At 43.5% G+C, this 12,835-nt stretch overlaps 2 long non-coding RNA genes across 3 annotated transcripts in view; one reads left to right on the top strand and one right to left on the bottom strand.

Annotated features, from left to right (window-relative positions):
* The window catches only part of LOC141425475 (uncharacterized), a 58,630-nt gene extending 47,679 nt beyond the window's left edge, over nucleotides 1-10,951 (bottom strand). Inside the window, exon 1 of the long non-coding RNA XR_012450482.1 lies at nucleotides 10,687-10,951. This is a non-coding gene — a long non-coding RNA (uncharacterized lncRNA). The remainder of the gene's footprint in view (nucleotides 1-10,686) is intronic.
* LOC141425474 (uncharacterized) overlaps nucleotides 1-12,835 on the top strand; it is a 77,264-nt gene that overhangs the window by 48,943 nt on the left and 15,486 nt on the right. Inside the window, exon 4 of one of the 2 annotated variants that reach the window (XR_012450480.1) lies at nucleotides 8,339-8,422. The exons of the other annotated variant lie outside the window; for it this stretch is intronic. This is a non-coding gene — a long non-coding RNA (uncharacterized lncRNA). The remainder of the gene's footprint in view (nucleotides 1-8,338; nucleotides 8,423-12,835) is intronic. 2 annotated transcript variants of the gene reach the window in all.

Raw genomic sequence — 12,835 nt, 5'->3', positions numbered from 1 at the left:
TGTCACTCTGCTTTATTTTTCTTCTCATTCTAGGATATATTTATACCATGCCTGGTTCCTGGTAAATGCTCATTAATATTGACTAAATATAGGCATACATGAGAATTAGTCATTGGACACTCTGGATCTAACATCTTCTACTATATCATTTTCCCCCTCTTAACTCAGGTCTTTTAACCTCAATAGCAGTACCAGAGAAAAATAACTTGTCCCTGCCCAGCCACCTCCATTTATGTTATTCTGAATGTAGCCCAGGATGTCGCCACCATCTTGCATAGGAGGGAAGCTACCATCTCAGACTCAGCCTATTTCACAGAGCTTGGATAGAAAGAAGCATGGGAAAGAAGGGTGGTGCAGGGGAGAGCACACAGTGACATGGACACCCACTAGCTTCCAAGAAATACATAATTCCCACAGGAAAAGGGCACTGTGATCTTGGGTGAGGAGTGGGGAAAATTGGGACAAGAATTTAAGGAATGGTCAGTGCTTTCCAGCTTTTTAAAGTTTATCCTTTTATTATCAAGGGAAGATAAATAAATAGATATATAAATACATTTATAGATACCAGAACAGGATAAAAAAAAAAACCCTTCCCATTTCTTAAAAGATTTACTTATAATTCCTCTTGGTGAGAGAGCTGTTGGAGAATGCCTATGGAGCAGGTGAAATACTGCCAACATGGAGAGAAGACAAAGATTAAAGGACAGAGTTCACTGTTTGGTGGAGAGAGATGAGTGGAGAGGAGAGAAAAGGAAAACTAAGTAAGTCTCCTGGGACTAGAATAAGGGCCAAGAAGTACCCACCCACTGCAGTTGTGTTGCTGTGGCCCCTAACAAGCACTGTTTCCTGGTATAAACACCAGTATTCATGCAATGTTACCATCTCCCACACTGTACCAGGCCTGGTCTATGTAACTAGATAGAATATGGCAGGAGTGATGATATATCAGCTCCAAGATTACACAGCAGCAGCAGCTAGACAGAAGCTCAAATGCTAAAGAACTGAAGACTCTAGACCACAGAAGCAGCAATAGGAAACTGAGTCCTGCCTACAATTACTTGGGTGAACTTGAAAATAAATCTGTCAACCCCAGTTGACTCAACCCCAGTTGAATCTTGAGTTAACTGCTCTGGCTGATACCTTGACATCAACCTATAAGAGACCCTGAGCCAGACCCACTCAGACAAGCTCTACCTGGACTTCTCAGGTACTATATATTTGCTCTCTTAAGATACTATGTTTTGGGAGTACTTTGTTATGCAGCAATAGCTAACCAGTACAATAGTAGGGAGGTCAGGCATATTATGCTCGTTGTTTTATGGATGGTTTGGGGTAGAAATGGATTATGATCCTATCTTAGTCTAATTAGGCTGCTATAATAAACACCATAGACTAGGTAACTTACAAACTACAGAAATTTGTTTCTTATAGTTCTGAAGTCTGGGAAGTCTATGATCAAGGCACTGGCATACACAGTGTTTGGAGAGAGCCTTCTTTCTGTTTCGTAGATGGTGCTTACTCTCTGTGACCTCACAAGGTGGAAGGAGTGAGGGGCCTCTCTCAGCTTTATTTTGTAAGAGCACTAGTTACATTCATTTAGGGCTCTGCTCTCATGATATTATCAGCCCCAAAGTTTTTATCAGTTAGAGGATTAGAATTTTAATATATGAATTTATTATATTTAAAAGACACAAACATTCAGACCATAGCAGATCTATACTTGTCTCTAGATCCTGAGGCTCAATTTATGCAATCAGGCTGCAAAAAGTGAGGGAAGGGAGACATGAGCATTTTGAAGGACTTGGGACACTGTGCGTCTTCTGGACCATTTATATGGGCCTGAGTTAAACTGAGGATCATCTGGCTCCACTTGGCAACATGTCATAGCATAAGGTGGTACTGCAGTTTAGGAGTATCTTTGTTACACCCAACAGAAAACTTGCTCCAACAGGCCTAAGTACAACAGGGACTTAATTTACTGCTGTAGCTGAAAAGTGCAGTGAAGGGTAGGCCTCTGGTGAGATTGGCTGTGGTGGTTGTGCAATAATTCTGATTTAGCGCTCTCCTGCCTCTCCAGCCTCCTAAAATCAACATCACCCTGAACCTGGCGCTTCCAACATGAGCACAAGATGATGGCCACCACATAAGGAGGCTGCAAATTTCCTTGTTCATGTCCATTTGGCAAAGAGAGCTTTTCTCTCTCAATCATCAAATAGAAATCATATGCTTCCTGTTGGCTAGAAGAGCTGAGGTCATTTGTCCAATTCTGAACCTAAGATTTTGGTCTGGCCGGTGGCTTTTCCTGGCTTACTGGGCAAGGGGGCTAGCACTGTGTAGGTGGATTAGTCCTGGGGCTGGAGGTGGAGTTAGTAATGGAGCAGGGGTGAAATGGAGGCTAGAACTGAGGTCTAGAGAGGTTAGGTGACTTGCCCAAGGTTAAACAGTGAGGGAGGGTGAGAACAAGGTCTTGACCTGACCTATATCTGCCTAGCTCCCAACTTCACTCTTCTCTTTTCTTGCTAAATGTCTGATCACCTCCCATGTGCCCAGCACTGTGTTTCTTCTGTGTTAATTCCTTCATTGCTTAGACTGCTCCTTTGCAACGGGTGTTGTCATTCCAATCTCTCTGATGAAGGAACTGAGGCTTAGAATGTGTGATCATTTCAAGGGAGACTAGAGGAGAGAAAAGGTGCTACCTGAATAGGCAGTGGAGTGGGAATCTGCACAGCCCTGCTGAAACCTCCCCTGGAGAGAACACTAGCTGTTGTGCATGGGGTGTTGAGCAAGGAGTGTGGGGGCAGGAACAGCATTCAGGATGGAATTTTCAAGCATTTTAGAAATAATTGAAAGCCATCCTTTAGCCTGGAGCATCATCTCCCTTATAAGCCCTTATACCGTGACTGCCCATGTCTCTACTATCCAAATATGGACAGATAGATGGGCAAACAGACACTCATACATAGACCTGTGTGAACAGACACACAGACTCGTATACACAAGGATACACATGGAGACTCACATATACACATAGAAACATGTAGATACATGCACGGATTCATTTGAGAGTAGCTGGATGAAAAGTCTTGGCTGAATCAGAGGACAATAAATGACTCTCCCCAATGTGCCACCTCAAAGGCTCCCATTGTCCCAATCTTCTATACTCTATGATAAAAGCAGGAATGTCTCCTTTTACCTGGAATTCACTTCCAATTCTTTCCTGGGGAAAGGTGTCAGTCTTCCTCGCTGTCTCTCATTCCTGGGTCCCAGGCTCAGTCTCTAGTTCTCAGCCCTTTTGTGATACTTTCCCTAGCTCCAGTGTTCTCATGTAGCAAGGAATTCCTGCTCTTGCTTGAGAGAATTGCTCAAGATGGAATTTTAGAGCTAAAAGGAGTCTTAGAAAGATACCACCAAATTCTGCTCCCTATCTTTAAGCAGAAGTAGAGAGGTGAAGTTATTTGCGTATAAATTCACATCTGGTTAGGGGCAGAACTAGAATCAATTCTTGGTCCCCCAGGTCTAAGTCAGACTTTTTTGTACTGGAATATTCACTCATTCCTTGGGAGAGACTGGGGAAAACAGTGATTATTACCCCAGGGAGCTGATAAAGGGGTTTGTAGAATATATGTGTGGTCAGCAAAATGTAGGGCATTTCTCAAGCAACTAAGAATAGATCAGAAGAAAAGTATATCTATATCTGCAAAATTAAATTTACTGGAGGAAGTGTAATTTATATCTACAATACAGATTCAAAATAATATAATATAAACAAGTAATGGAGAATTAACTCTTCTACTGTTATTTTGAGAATATGCATAACTGCTTCCTCTAGCTTGATAATGGATAAGATTATTTTTATTATTTCTGACAGCTCCAGTATTTTCAAGACAAAATATAAAATTTCTTGAGGTTGAAATTCTTCAGTTGATTGCTTTCTATTTAATCCATTAAGTTCATGTTTATATATATAAATAATATGTAACATATTATAATGTATAAATATTAACATCATTATATTATTATAATATTAAATATTAATTTATATAATAAACAATATTTTAACATTATTTATTTTATAATAAAATACAATATATATTCTCTCTATATTTTTTGCACTTATCTCTCATGTACCTTTTTTCTGGTCTTGGGATAACTGATCTAACCAAAGATGTCTTAAGAAGCAGCCCTGGTGTGCCCCACGAGACTGAGTTTTTCCAAGAGCAGAGACTAGGTGCAATCCATCTTTAGGTCATCCTTGTCCTTTTCAGAACAAATTGCATTTTTAAAAATTTTTGACCTTGTAGAAACCAAAACATTTCCCCCAAAGGTCTGGAGGTAATACTGTTAGACTTTGATTGCATCAATGGGGTCATTTAATTCCAAAGACTCTGAGTCTTGGTCACCCGGAATAAGGGGCTTAAGTGGTGTTTCATGTGGAGGAACACGGGGCCACTGCAGATGTCCATACAGAAGTAATGACCTCAGGTGTGGGGAAAACAGAATCCATAGCAGGTTACCTTGCCTGTGTTCTGAACACCCAGTTTCCCAAGAAGGATTATTATGGTTTGGACATGAAGAAGCCCCCAAAAGGGCTCGTGTGTTGAAGGCTTGGTCCCCAGCTGGTGGACCCAATCACTAGCAGGTGATGGAATTCCCACTTCTCTGACCTAATCAGTGGGTAAATCCACTGATAGATTCATAATTTGATGGCATTACTGAGAGGTGGTGGAAACTAGTAAGTGAGGCCTGTTTGGAAGAAGTAGGTTACTGAGGTATGTCTTTTGAAGGGTATGTTTTACCCCAGCCCCTTCTTATCCCTGACGCTTTACTTCATGGCCACCAGGAAGTGGGAAGCTCTCCACCATGTCCTTCCGCCATGATGTTCTTCCTTGCCTCAGGCCTAAAAGCAATGAAGCCAGTTGACCATGAAGTGAAACTTCTGAAATCATAATCCAAAATAAATCCTTCTTCCCTTAAGTTTTTTTTTTTTTAAGGTTTTAATCACAAAGACAAAAAGCTAACCAACACAAGGATTTGACTGTTCTTTCTTAGTTGTACTGAACTATATACCTGATGCTGTGTTGATTGAACAGGTATAGGAACATTTAGAAATGTTCTAAGGCTTTATCTAAGAGGTCTGTTAGAGGAAGTGACAGGAAGATCTTAGCCAGGCATCATTGCCCCCTTTGTCTTTTTACTGCACCATTTCTTTGTGGATCCTGAATGCCAGAATAGTCACGAACCAAAAGTCTAGTCTCCTACTGAATCCTCACAGCAGGGACCACACTGCCCCTGAAGCTACCTCCCTTCTCCCTAAGTAGATGTTTCTACCTTCTGCTTTAGTAGGTATTTGTGGAAGAGTCTCTGAAACCTTAGAGTACTGGACAATGTAGGATTTCTATTAATAGCTCTGAGGAAGTCAAGGTGAAAATATGATATTAGTTGAGCATCCCTAATCCAGAAATCTGGGCTGGTGGAGAGTGGCTCAAATGGTAGAGTGCCTGTCTAGCAAGCACAAGGCCCTGAGTTCAAACTCCAGTGCTGCAAAAAAAAAAAAGTGCCTAATCCAGAAATCCAAAATCCAAAATTTCTGAGCACCAATATGATACACAAGTGGCATTTGACCTTGTGATGAGTCAAAACACAGGTGCACTAAAAATATTGTATAAAATGACTTTCAGGCTATGCATATAAGGTATATATGAAACATAATGGATTTATGAGTCCCATCTCTATGATATCTCATCATGTACCTGCAAATATTCTAAAATCTGAAAAAGTTTGAAATCAAAGACCTTTCTGGTCCTAATTATTTCATGTAAAGTATACTCAGCCAGTATAAGTAGCACAATATGTTTTTTTTTCCTCTTGGGTTAACTTTAAGGCAGTTCAGTATTGTGAAATAGTTAGAAAGTGGGAAGACTTAAGTTCAATGTCAGGTTTGCTACTTACTCACTGCATGACCTTGGACAAGTTGCAAAACCTCTCTAACCCAAGTTCTCTTATCTGAAACTGGGAACAATGTGCCCCTCATAGCGTGGTTATGAGGAATAACTGATAAGGAATGCAAAGTGCTTGTCTCAATAGATACTATCTACTATTATAGTTAATCTTTGTGAAAAGGAATATGACCTCGTTTAACCTCCCTCAGAGACTTTTTTCAGAGCCTCAGAGATGAGATGTTATGTTCCATCACCACATGGCTCAGGGTAATGATCGTTAAGATCAGTCTTCTGGTCTCCCCAAAATTGTTCACCATACTTTGTTTTCTTCTCTCTCTCTCTCTCTCTCTCTCTCTCTCCAGTCACTCCCTCTCTTCTTTCTCTCTCTCTTTCATTTTTTGAAACAGGAACTCACTATATAGTCCAGGCTGACCTTGAACTTACCATCCTTCTGTCTTCCAAGTGCTGGAATTACAGATTTATAATGTCTGGCTATACATTATACATTAAATGAAATTTGCAATTAACCCTCTTTACCAACCTTGAAAAACAAGTGAAAAAAATGATGTGTGTTTTCTGAAGCATTTCTGGTAGAATCTTGTTTCATTTGCCTACAACTTTGGATAATATGTTCTATACTACCAGATTATGCAAAGTATGTGCTTACTAAATAATTGTTGCCTAACCAAAGGATGCTAAAGTCAGAGTCGATGATTGGATGGAAGTTAACATTATGTATTTGCTTTGTTTTCCCCAAAACAGACACAGTTAAGGGTAGCAAGTCTCAATAGCTGATATTTTTATTTTTACTTTAAATATTTTCCTGTTCCAAGAACAAGATTTTTTTTTTTTTAAAGCCAGTATCATGAAAGCCAAACTCTACTCACTTGCTTGGACCTTAGGATGAGCCTAGAGGACATGCCACCAGGTAGTCTCCTGGGATTAGAAGTCATCTTCTTAAGAAGGGTTGGTAATGTGTATCACTTCGGTACCATATTGTTTACTGCTTGGAATGAAGTTCCCTCTGCTCCTGCTCTTAAACACAGCTTCATACCAATTACTCAACAGGCAAGGGCTGAACCTATCAAGGTTTATTGTGGTTAACACATCTCTCTTCCAGAAGCAACTTGTCACAGCCATTTCCAGCACAAAGCTCTTCAGTCATCCTTTCTTCTTTTTATGGTTTGTTTCCAGACACTCAGTGACCCATTAAGTTAACTTGTAACCAAGTCACAGTCATGTCAGAACTGGTATTCTTGGGTCTATCCCTTAAGTTGTCTTTTCCCAGGACATGCCTGCTCAGAGGCCCTGACTCATAGTTTGTCCCTTGTGGGGTCATTCTTTTTGGTCCAATCCTGGGTCCTTAACCCAGACTGTTTGCTTTAAACATTCTCCAAACTCTGGGGTTTTGTAGGGTTTTATAGTTTGCTCTCATGAACATGCCTAAACAGCAGGTTCTCTGTAGTAATGGGGGGAGGCTCCTGCTTGAGTTGGGATCAAGGCCTGATGTGGGCTCAAACCATCTGTGCAAACACAACGATTCAGTTGGTGTTTCTAGTTTGATGTCCTGATAGTGTCATTTGTAACCTAATCTGTCTCCTTGTCCTCCCCCTCTCTAAATAGGGTGGGTATATACTTAGTAGAGAGGGTGATGGAGCCACTCAGCCTGTAGGCAGGTGGAAACAAACTCATTAGGACCTTGGATCCAGGAATGATTAGTGATTAGTGCATGCCTAGGATTACGAAATTACTCCACCTCCTTATTTTCTTGTTTTGGCCAGGTTAATAGGACTGTTTAACTTGATCAAGGTTATAGAGCTAGTTAAAGGCATCCCCCAGCATAGAGTTTTTCTCATAACACTATACTATGTTCCATCAAAATCTAACTTTATTCTTTGACAGAGAGATTGGTTTTATGAATAGGTAGGAAGCAATGAAGCATATTTTAGTTTCAATAAAGTTGGTGACTGTCTCTTGCAACCTATTATTAAATGAAGAAAGGCAACAGGAGTTCGAGATCATCATAAAAACATTCAATGTTAGGAAAACATAGGATTTTAGAAACAGAGGTACTTGAAAACAGTCATCTAGCACAGTGAGTTTCAAACTATGTTCAATGCGACACCAGGGTTCCATGCACACAGGTGCCTTAAGGACCTTTCAAGGGTGAAAGAAGCCAGTGTGCAGGACTCAAGAGACTTCATCCCCAGGAGAAGCAAGTTTGTTTTATATGTTGACATTTTATGTTAGACTTTATTTTTTAAAAGGGAGAGCCACTGCTAAATAAAAATTTCAAACTGTAAATCTTGTTCAAATCCTTCAATTCACAGCTGAGAAAACTAAGACCTTGATTCTTGACCTTGTGGAGTTTCCAAGTAAGAATTTTCCTTCCATTCTAGGGATAAAGAAACCAAGATTCAGATGATAAAGATTTGTAGAAAACTATGGATTTTGTCAAGTGGCAGAGCCAGTGCCGGAACTAGGTATATACTTTCTTTTATTCCTAGCCCATGGTTCTTCCAATCACATCATATTATTTAATAATGTTAAGTATGGGAGGTCCTAATTCTAACCCTAAATCCCAGGAAGAATGAAAAACGTAGAGGCAGAAGCTGGAGGGAGCAGTGTGAGCAGTGCAGGGGATGATTTACTTCTGAGCTGTGGAGTCAGGGTGATCCATTCTTACCTTCTTTCCTCATGAGTCTATTTCTTTCTGTTGATTCCTTACTGCAATGTCATATCCCCAGTATCTAACAGAGGTCTGGCACTTACATACAGCTCAACACATTTATTGACTCAGACAAAATACACATCTTAAAAGCCCTGTCCTAGTCAGGAATCACGAGTTTGATATACTTAAAAATCAAATACTATATCAAACTTGCAGAGATATTATCATGAATCAACACATGAGAGGTCCACAGGCCTGTTCTTAAAATCAATCAGTGAATTTTGCTGGCAGGATCACAAAGTGTAAGAATAAAGTGTATCTCAGAGTGGACCACCTTCTCAAACCAGCCCGTTAGACCCCGATGGTGTCTGTGCACCAGGCTTGGTTCGCAGTGTCAGCTGGCTCACTGATTCCTGTTTCTAACATAGGGAAGTGCACATCCACTGGACAAATGTTCAGTCACCCTCTGGGCAGCCTGACCCCGAATGACCTTAAAGAGAAACAAATAAAACCTGGGATCAGAAAGTTACTATATACTAGCTAAGGTAGTTATCATTTATAGTGGGTGATCAAAGAATAGTATGCAACATCTTTCCCTAGGGATCTTTAAGAACAGGATGGCTAGATCCTGCAGGTTGAGAGTCTTGTCTCTGAAATAACACTTCACAATGGTCTAAGAGCCTACAGTCTTTCAAAGTGCTCCAAAATAGGGGGATGCATAAGATGGCCTTCTAAGGTCATCTGCTCTCTTGGAGAGAGACCTCATTAGCAGGATGCAATGTGCCCAGTCCAAGAAACCAGAGAAAAAACGATCTCATAGAAATCATGCTTGCCTGTCGGTCCCGATTTTGCCCGCGCCCTGAAATATACCTCTGATATTTTGTGTTGTGGCCTTCTCTGCGTTCATGGGTGGCCTTGGTTTATGCCAACATGTTGGGATTACCGTAAAAGTCATTATTTGTACTTCTGAATGTGGCTTTCCCATTTAAAATAATTAAAACCAACTAAGCTGCCTTTTTCCTCTCTGACCCAATTCCCAGCTTCGCTCTGCTTTGGTCTGGAGCTCTGTGAGGTCCTTGTGCCCATCTTCCCCACCCGCTACAGGGAGGGCAGGGCGGCCAACGCGGACCTTGCCACCGACTGCCAGGAACTTCCTTATTTCTGCTCTAATCCCCTTAAGTGGATGCAAGTGACAGTCTCCGTTCCGAGGCTTTGGCAAAGCAACAAGTGCAGGGATTCCCGCCTCCGGGGTGCCTTCCCACCTGCCTCCCCCCTCCCCACCCTCCCCGCCCCAGGGTGCGGAGCGTGGGAGCGGGGCCGTCCTAATTTAAAGCTCGGATTTCCCCGCTCTGTCGCAAGAGAATGGAGAAGAGCACCCGGGGCTTCCCTTGCACAGCCTCGCCGAGCGCTGGCGTCAGGGACACACGCCCCCACCGCAGCCCCGCGCCTCCCGCGGGCGGCGAGCGCGCGCACACCTGACTCGCGCTCCTATTGGCTGCTGCCTGTTGCTAACCCACGTGACAGGCGCCGGCGAGCCCCGCCCCCGCGGGTTCCTGCGGACGTGCGCTGCCCGGCGCCGGCTCCAGCCCTCGGCCGCCCGCCCGCCCCGCCTGCTAGGCTCATCGCGCGGCTCCCGGAGCGGCTGGGACGCTGCTGCGGAAACCCACGAGGTGGCAGTGCCGCGCCGCGTGTCCCCTCGCTCGTGCCTGTGCAGCCCTGTCCTGCAAAAGTTTTAATGCGTGCGAACGCTCCCGGGCTTCGGGCTCTGCTAGACCGGCCAGCTACCCCCGGCGGGTTCTCGGGTTGCCTCCCAGCGATTTGCACTTCCTGGTTTCCGTTTTTCCGAACTCAAGTGCAAGTGCGTTGATGTTTCCCGGAGTGTTTTGTTTTGCTTTTGCTTTAGGGACCGTACACTAAGAGTTGATTGTTAAAGAGACGTATAAACGCTCTGTCAATTATTCTTTGTCTCTCTTATGAGCTTTGCGCTGAACACTGCCTCCCTTTTGTGGGTGGAAAACACAAAAATCCCCACCGCCACGGACCGGCCTCCCCGCACTCGCCTCCTGGGATCCTGACCTGCTTAGGAAGCGGAGGACACGGAACCTCCAGCTCTGCAGCTGTCCCCGGGGTGCCCTTAATTCCCTGGACACGAGCGATAAGCTTGTCTGACCTCATTTGACCCCGCCGCAGGCGCCAGGCGTCCTCATTTAGTGTGAGCCATTGGAGTCTCCTTTTCTTTCTGCTGCCTGGAATTCTTTTCTCCTTGTTGGCTTGTGGCTGGTCTTATGTCCCCTTACTGCTGTCTAGCCCCCCCTCTCCCAAGCACATGTGTGTCACTCAATATTTTTACTTTAAATAAAATGTTCCTAGCGCTCTCTGGGCTTCTGCGACACTGGGAAAGAGAGAGAGCGAGCGAGGTGTGTGGACGGGAAGCCAGACCAGTAACTGGGGCTGCGTTACTTACTTGTGTTACGAGAAGCACACCTGGGCTGCCCACTGTCTACACCATTCCCTGCCTTGTCCCCCTGAGCTGCTTTCCAGGTAATTTCCCCCAAAGCTCCTAGTCTGCTCCACCTGGTGTTTGTCCACTCTGAACAGGGGCTCCCGTGTTCTGAAATTTCTGCTGAGACCCAGACACATGCGACAAACAACTACCACCACCATTCTCAGGTGAGGTGTAGTCCTCTCTGTGGTGGGTGCTTGGCGCCATCCCTCACCTCCAGGTCAAGGACTAGGAGAGGCCAGAACAGAACATTTCTTTTTAGAGAAGTGTCTGCCTGCTGTGCTTTTCCACCCGTCTTCAGTGTAACTGAGGGGGACTCCAGAAAACCACCTAGAGTTTGGGAGGCTGGGGAACTGATGTGACCTGAAAGCAGAGAAAGCCATTTGCAGAAGTGAGAGAGTGGTGCTCGACTTCCAAGAGTTGGCAAAGCACACTCTCCATATGGGGCAGGAGCAAGGTGAGCACCACAAACCAAGACCTGAGGGCTGGTAATTGGCTAGGCAGCTTGGGCTGCTTATATTGAGGAAATGAAGCTAGGGGATATCCAACAATGGGGATAAAAAAGTCCCAAGAGAATGAACTAGCATGTATGCATTGCCAACCCCAACTGCATAAACCCCTGAGTAGTTGAACTCACCTTGAAGAGCACTGTTCTTTGAGCCCCGAGAGACTTGAGAATATTGGTGTTTTCTGCTCCTCATTCATGTTGAAACTTAATATGCAATGTGATAGTATGAAAAGGTGGAGCATTGATTAATTCATGATTAAGGGATTAATGCCCTGATAAAACATATTGAAGGGAGTTGCCTTGCCTTCTTCACCATGTAAGGACAGAGCAACAAGGTACCACCTGTGCAGCAAAGAGTGAGCTCATGCCAGACAACAGTGCCTTGATCTGGGACTTCCCAGCCTGCAGAACAGTAATACATTTCTATGTAGACCTTACCCCCTCTATGGTTTTTTGTTATAGCAGCCTGGACTAAGACAAGCCAGTGACTGTAGAAGGCAGAGGATACAGAAAGAAGGAACAAACACTGATCACATTCCCTCCTGGCCACAAATTTACACACCTAAGCCAGTCTCCAGGTGTTAGCAGGAAGATAGAGTGCCAATTTGAATGAGATGGTTAGGTGTCTTAGTTCAATTGTATTACACTTTATAATAGCTGAAGAATGAGACAATTCATGACCAGGAAGGCTGGTCAGTGAGATTTCATTCAGTGGTGGGGAATTATGACACTGATAAAAGCCAACATTGGCATTATAGCTAAGTGTCTTACATATACTAAGTTATCTAATCCTCATGACAACCTTGAGAGATCAATCGTCTTCTTACTCCCATTTCATAGTTAAGAAATTCATTTAAGGTCTGCAGCTAGTAAATGGCAATGGTTGGATTTGAACCAGGTTTCAGAGTCTAGTTGTATAACTAAAGTGTGTTCCGAAGGTGGAAATCTTTGTTCCTATCCTTGACCAACTCTTGCCTGACTTCCTGGCTTACTTCCAGTCCTCCGCAGCTGGGAACCTTCCTTAATTGTGCTAACAGAAAGAGCCTCCCTTGCTCCATTGTTTCAAGGGTACAGTAACGGCTGTAGAGTAGCCATTTCTCTAGATGGAGGGGGCCTCCCCTGCAGAATCACCTTTAGAAACTGTGGCATGTCTATTGCATCCCTTAAATGCTGGCAACTGCTCTTTTGATGGTGGATTGGATCTTTGGAACCAT

The sequence above is a fragment of the Castor canadensis genome, chromosome 8 (genome assembly GCF_047511655.1).
Source record: "Castor canadensis chromosome 8, mCasCan1.hap1v2, whole genome shotgun sequence".
NCBI classification, from domain to species: Eukaryota; Metazoa; Chordata; class Mammalia; order Rodentia; family Castoridae; genus Castor; species Castor canadensis.
This window is presented reverse-complemented; position numbering and strand designations above follow the sequence as displayed.